General features: G+C 29.8%; 1 pseudogene; it reads left to right on the top strand.

Moving 5' to 3' along the window:
- The first annotated feature begins 282 nt into the window (after positions 1-282).
- LOC113786231 (uncharacterized) overlaps positions 283-7,135 on the top strand; it is a 23,823-nt pseudogene continuing 16,970 nt past the window's right edge.

Below are 7,135 nucleotides of genomic sequence, written 5' to 3'. Positions count from 1 at the left end.
ACCTGGAGGCATGCATAACCTGGTTCCTGAAGTCCCACCACCTCCAATCTAGTAGAGAATAAAAAAATACAACAAATTCCTTGATGTTTTGAAGCATCTTATTATCTATATCCCTTTGATTGTAGCTTTCCAACAAATGCCAAATTATGAATATTTCTGAACGACATAACAACACATAGTAATTGGGGAGTTTGAAATTGTAGCAATGACTAAGGAATGTAGTATGATATTGCAACAAAAGTTCTCTATAAAAGGGCAAGACCTTGACAGTTTCAAAATCCCATGTTCCATTGTGGAATCTATTGTGGAAAAGCCTTTTCTGATTTGGGAGCTAGCTTCAATCTGATGCTTAAATCCATTTTCAAGCAAATTGGAATAGGTGACGCCAGGCCCACGACAATCAACTTGCAACTAGCTGACAAGTCCATTTGTCATACTGAAAGGACAGTAGATAATGTATTGGTTAGAGTTGATAAGTTTATATTTCCAACAGACTTTATCATCCTCAACTTTGAAGTTGATGAGAAGATTCCTATCATTCTAAGAAGGCCTTTCCTTGCCACAGAAAGGACAACTGTTAGTACAAAAAGGGGAGGTCAATATAAGAGTGAATGACAAACATATCACCTTCAATATTCAATGATCCATGAAGTACCTTGATGAAGGACATGAAGAATGCTCACTTATCTAATTGCTAGCTTCATTGATGGATAAGCAATTTTGCAAACAACAAGTGTTCTAGAGTTTAACCATTATTATGAAATGGACCAGTTGAAAAAGGAGATTGTACAACTCAAGGAATCAAAATTACCTACACCTTAGCTCTAGAGTAGAGGGTATGAATCATTAGAGCTCACTAGTGATAGTTTCAAAAATAACGTGCCATCCATTGCATCTCCCCCTATGCTTGAGTTGAAACAACTTCCCCTTATTTGAAATATGTGTATTTAGGGGAGAATGAAACATTTCCAGCCATAATTTTTTCATTGTTGGATTCCACTAAAGAAAATTCGTTGTTGTATGTGTTGAAGAAGCATAAGAAAGTAATGACTTTTGCTAATGGCACACATAAAGGGGATTAGTCCAACTATCTGCATGCATAGAATTGTAATGGAGGATAATTCCAATAATAACATTAAAAGCATAAAGAAGATTGAATCATGTAATGAAAAGAAGTAGTCAAGAAAGAGATGATCAAGTAGCTAGATTCAAGGATTATTTATCCAATGTCAGATGATGTGTGGGTTAGCCCTATATAGTGTACCAAAGAAAGGAGGAGTTACAATAGTGCAAAATAAAATGATTCCAACTAGAATTGTCACTGGTTGGAGGATTTGTATGGACTACATAAAGCTTAACAAGGCCATCGATGACTTTTCATCATATGCATATTTTTCATTATTTTTATTCTTATTTATCTTTTATTCATTAGTTAATTTAAAGATTTATTTGATATATTTTGTTGATTTTAGTTCTTTAATTTAATGAAAGATTTATGTTCTTATTTCCTTGATTAATTAGAGACTTTTTGTAGTTTTGCGTTGTTTCTTTGTTTTAGTACAGTGCTGAATTTTTGTGAGAAATCAACATGACTTATGTGGAGTATTTCAGCCATATCCGGAGTTGTAGATGTATAATTGGAGTCAAGCAAGGTGAAAATGAATGCTATGATTCATATCTACAACTTTTATGAAGACATCGAAACCTAATTCAGACTCAAAAGAGGAGAAAATGCAGAAAATGTCAAATGGAAGAAGTTGTGTGCCTAAAGCGCAACAGCTGCGCCTAGGGCGCATTTCAGCAATGATGAATCTGCCAATTCGCGCTTGAAGCGCAACAGCTGCGCCTAGGGTGCGTGACGCGAATCAAAACTCATTAAAAAACATTTTTTTTAATCACTTTATAGGTTATTTTTTTGACTATTGGGAAGTTTGGAGACTTGTACCCTAGCAGAGAAACTCAAAGACAGTTTCTAACACCATTGGAGCAGTTTTATCAAGTATCATTCATGAATCTTTTTTGTAATTATTTTCTAATCTCTATCTTTTCTATCTTTGTCATGAGTAACTAAAACCTATTTGTTAGGGATGAGCATAACAAGATGAAACCCTTATCTTTCTGATTTGATTTCTAATTATATGAATGAATTTATTGAATTATTTTTCTCATCTATGTGCTTAATGCTTTTTATTGCTTGATCAACATTAAAATATTTTACGATTCATACTTTGAAACATAAGTGGACTTTACGAATGCTTGAGATGAGAAATTTATGATATAGTAGTCTAGGGATAGATGCAGGTCATTAAATCAATTAAATTAGCTGCAAAGGTAATAGTTTAACAAGAGAATTTATGTACGATAAGACATAATTCTAATCTTAAATCCACTAAGGAATTATGGGATACTTTGGAATTAAAGGTTCTGTCACTAAGGCATTAGGGCAAGAATAATAAAGAGAATTTGATAATAATTCAATAAAGGAATTCAATAACTAGGATCAAATTAGACACCAAGGTTGGATTCGAAGTGAAACTCATCCCTAACATTTTTCTTATTATAAAGGATCAATTTTATTACCGTTGTTAGTTTTAAATATTATTTCAATCAAATCAGAAACTTTTTGTTCAATTTTCGTAATTAAATACAACTCGATAGTAAAATGCAATCCTTAAGTTTGAAACTCGGTACTACCATTTTTTTATTACTTGCAACGATTCAATACACTTCCTTAAATGCTATCAACCATGAAGGAAGGGATTGGTTTTGTATCTAAGTGAAGCCAACTGGTCAACTAGGATAGCTTTAAACAAATCATCTGAGGTATTAGAGTCAAAAGTGGTAGGGTTGATAGGGGTAGGGTTAGAGGAAGGAAAACCATGTTTGTTGGTTGGGGAGAGAGAAAGGGAGGGGTTGGTTTAGGGCCAAGAACATGGAGAGGAATAGGGCACTCAGAGTCTGAACTTACCTGTCGTTTCTTACTCTGAAGAGGGGTTGTCGTGTCTTCATCGGCGATGGTTATGTATTCGTCATCTTCTTCAATGCTTAGAGTTGTAGTGAATTTTTTGTGCTTCTTCGTAAAATCTTGTGCAACAAAGGCAAAGAAAAGCAAACTAGGGCCACAACTTGGCCAGACTGACACATTCTCAAATATTCCAAAATGACTTTCTTGTTGTCTTCTACAAATATGGGAGCAATTGATTCATCAAACTCTTAGAGAGTAGTCAAAGATCGACTTGATTGACACATTGTTCTTTTGGCATCACCACTGAGTCGAATACGGTGCTTGAGGTACACCAGCCCAATCTTTATAAGGTTGGAGATATTAAATGTGGGAGCAAAAGATGATAGTGAAAATTTTATGTGACTCATCTTTGTGTTTCAGGAACTTTCCCCATGTTCATCTTGAATAGTCATCAATGATAACGAGTCCATATATTTCACCACTGATTTAAGAGGTCTAGATGTGAAAACAAAGTTTTTAGAAGAAAAAGAAGTTTTTTTTGTTTCCCTTTCTAACATGTCTTAAAATTCTTCAGACAAGTAGCAGATTGTCTATTAGAGGATGTTCAATTGCTTTGTCTTCTTTGGAGTCTTGACTTTTCAAAGGATACCTAATAACTTAGGGTCAGATGATCAAATCCTTGATGTAATTATCCAAGGCAGATTCAGTTACTTGCTTGTTTAACTTATCAAAGGCAAACAAACATACACTTGTTGAATTCATCAAAGGCAGACGATACCGAACACATATTGAATTTGTCAGAGGTAGTTTAAATACATAATTGCATGCATTTCTAGAGGCAAATGAAGCTTTTAAAAACAAAGGTGTGCATCATCAATTTTTGATTGTAGCGCATAAGTGACTTCTTGGTTTCTTTTCTCTTTAGCCAATTATTAGAAGATACAATAAGAACATATTAAATAAGCACTTGATTTCCTACATATACAATTAATCAAAACGTTAGTGCCTTAAATTGTTCCCACAAATGATTTTATTATCATCAAAACATGTAAGAGACATATTTCTTCAAACAAACTTGGTTCCAACAAGATCATCACATTTTCCTTCACTAGAGACATATGTATAACAAATGAGTTTAAATATCTCATCATTTGGCCAACTCATGGACATATCAAAACCTTAAAAAAAGCCGTTTTGGCAATCCTCTAACTGCAAGGTCTGAAGCCACCTCTTTGTTTGCTCAAGGAGAAGATCTTTGCCTCTTGTGTATAGTGTGCATGACTCATCATTTGAGACTCACATCTACGAAATCAAAGCACTAAAAAAAAGGATTGCATTTGTTGATTTAGAGGAAAGAATGATCAGAACCAAGCTAACTATGCATCTGGTTAAAAAATCATCTAAAAGAAAATCTGAAAAACTCTAGTAAGAAACAGTAAGCACAAATTTTCTAAATCATCCTTGTCTATCATCATTCTGGTACTCTGCAATTTATTTCAATAAATTCTTTTTTGTACGTCCTTGTCTGTCTAAAAAATGCTTTTACTCTGTTTTGCATGTTTGTGTAGTCTTTTCTTATTCTTGTGATATGAATCTTCTGTCTTGGTCCCTGTTGTCTTGTCTTTGATTGTATCACCTATGTTCTTTTTGAAAATGGTTCTTAGCTTACTTTCGTTCAAACCTACGTTTTGATTTCTTCCTTTTCAATTTTTGTTTCTAAAAAAATCATCTTTATATCGTTAAAAACCTTTCTCTCTCAATCCAAATCCTTTTTCATCCATATTTTTTTTTTTTTGACTTGAATCTTCTACGAAAAATCAGTTCAATATCTCGTCTTTTGTTGAGTCTTCATCTTCCTAAAATTCTTAAAACATGAACTACTTAATTTGAGAGTTGAAAAGTTCATAAATCATCTTTTTCTCGTTAAAAACCGTTTGAAGTTCCCACGATGGTGAACGACAATTCTCCTCAAACAGCTTGCAGCTTAGATAACACTTCAATAAGTTCAACGCAAGTTAGACTTTCTCACCTCTCAAATGTCTCTCACCATTGAGTAGTGTCGTTAGATGTCTTTGGATCTTCTATCTAGGATTAGGTTTTTTTAAGTTTTCTTTTCTTTCTATTGTTTTTCTTTGACATATTGGCTCTCAAATCAATGAAATGTTTCCTTTCCTTTTTTCTCTATTTTTTCCTGTTATTTTGAGCAAATTAATCTTGTTAAATATTTGTATGTCGTGTTATGGTCTTGATTTTTATTGCTTGTGTGTGTGTTTTTATGCTTGGCTTTATGTTGTATTTTCTTTTTTTTTTTATTTTAAATTTCACCCTTTTATAATGTCCAAGGGGAAGAAAAGTAGAACATATAGCAATACAATTAATTGCGTGCTTGTATCTTAATTTCCAACTTGCGTCTAATTGCTTTGTGGTGTGCTTGCTTTGCATAATTTGATTGTAGTAGTGTTTTTTGTGCAACTGATTTACGCATCATATGTATCTAAGTATCATTTGCAATGCATCAGACAAGAGTATCATTTGCATATATGATAGTTGTTTGCAATCTATTATATATATTTAAAACAGACTCCCGAGGCCACATCATCAAATTTTGCCACCTCCTCATATTTTGCCATTTCATCATATTTCATCCACATCAGCCAAAAAGCTGATGTGTACCTCTTGCGAGTGCCCCTCATTTTTCAACAACTTCTCCTCTTCCTTCCACAATTTCTTTAATACCTCCAAAATCTATTTGATAATATTATTTTATAATAAATTTATAAATTATAAAATTATTTTACAATTATTTATAATAAATTTATAATTTATAAATTATTTTACAATTTGATAATTATTTATAATTTATATTATTATCAAATTATTTTATAAGTTATTTTATAATAAATTTATAAATTATTTTATAGTATTATTAGTCATTTACCAATTGTAATAATTTATATTATTAGTCATTAAATTCAATGGAAAAAAACCACCTAATCACTCATAAATATCGACGTAAATGCTATTTATCTAATCTTCCTTACAATTATATTATTCTACTTATGGTGAGTAATGATTTTATACGTTAAAAATTCAATTACTCAATCAATCCATTTAAAATTACTTTCAATTTATGTCAATCCATATTTTTAATAACATTTTATAAAATAAAAATATATATTCTATTTGACATAAAAGACACAAATTTATTAAAAATAATCATAAAATACGAATATATAAAAAATTATTAAAAAGTTACTTCCAATTATTAAAACTACATAAATTTATTTAAAATTATAATATATATGAATACATTAAAAAATATAATGAACCAAAGTTTAATATATATGTGTTTTGAAAAAATATGTTAACACTAAATTTTTATCAATTAAATTATATATTTATAATTGAATACTTAAAACACACAAATTTATTTAAAATTATAATATATATGAATATATTAAAAAATATAATGAACCAACGTTTACTATATATGTGTTCTGAAAAAATATGTTAACACTAAATTTTTATCAATTAAATTATATATTTATAATTGAATGCAATTTTTTATTTTTATTTTCCTTATTATAATGATAATTTGAATGTTAAAAAATAAAAGGAAAATTAAGTATTGCATAAAATTAAATTATTTTTTAATAGAATTTATTTTTGGTAGCTATCAACATAACTATAATTCAACCGCACAAATAATTAGTTAAAACTTTTAAATACCTAAAATTGATTTAAAGTATAAGCAAATCTTTAATCTTTAATAAAATAAATTTTAAACTCTTGATGAAATATATTCAATAATTTTTTTTTTACAACAACTTCTCATGCTCGCAATTAAAACATCATACTAATAAAAAAAATAAATTTAGACTACGCTACAATATAATTCAACATTAACATTTTTTTAAAATCAAAAATATTAAATAGTCAATCATATTTTTAAATTTTTACATCTTATTTTTTGGTTTGTATTTTACATTTTATTTCATCAAATAAATACAAATACCATTATATGTTGAAAAATAAATTGACAATCAAGGTACAATGAGTCAAACAATTATCATATATAATAAGTTATCATACCAATTTTACAAAATATTTTAAAAAATTAAATTAGATGATTGTGATAAACATAATTTTCCCTCATTTTAATTTTCTTAA

This window comes from Cicer arietinum, chromosome 4 (assembly GCF_000331145.2).
Source record: "Cicer arietinum cultivar CDC Frontier isolate Library 1 chromosome 4, Cicar.CDCFrontier_v2.0, whole genome shotgun sequence".
Classification (NCBI taxonomy): domain Eukaryota; kingdom Viridiplantae; phylum Streptophyta; class Magnoliopsida; order Fabales; family Fabaceae; genus Cicer; species Cicer arietinum.
Note: the sequence above shows the minus strand (reverse complement) of the source record. Positions and strands in the feature narration are given on the sequence as shown.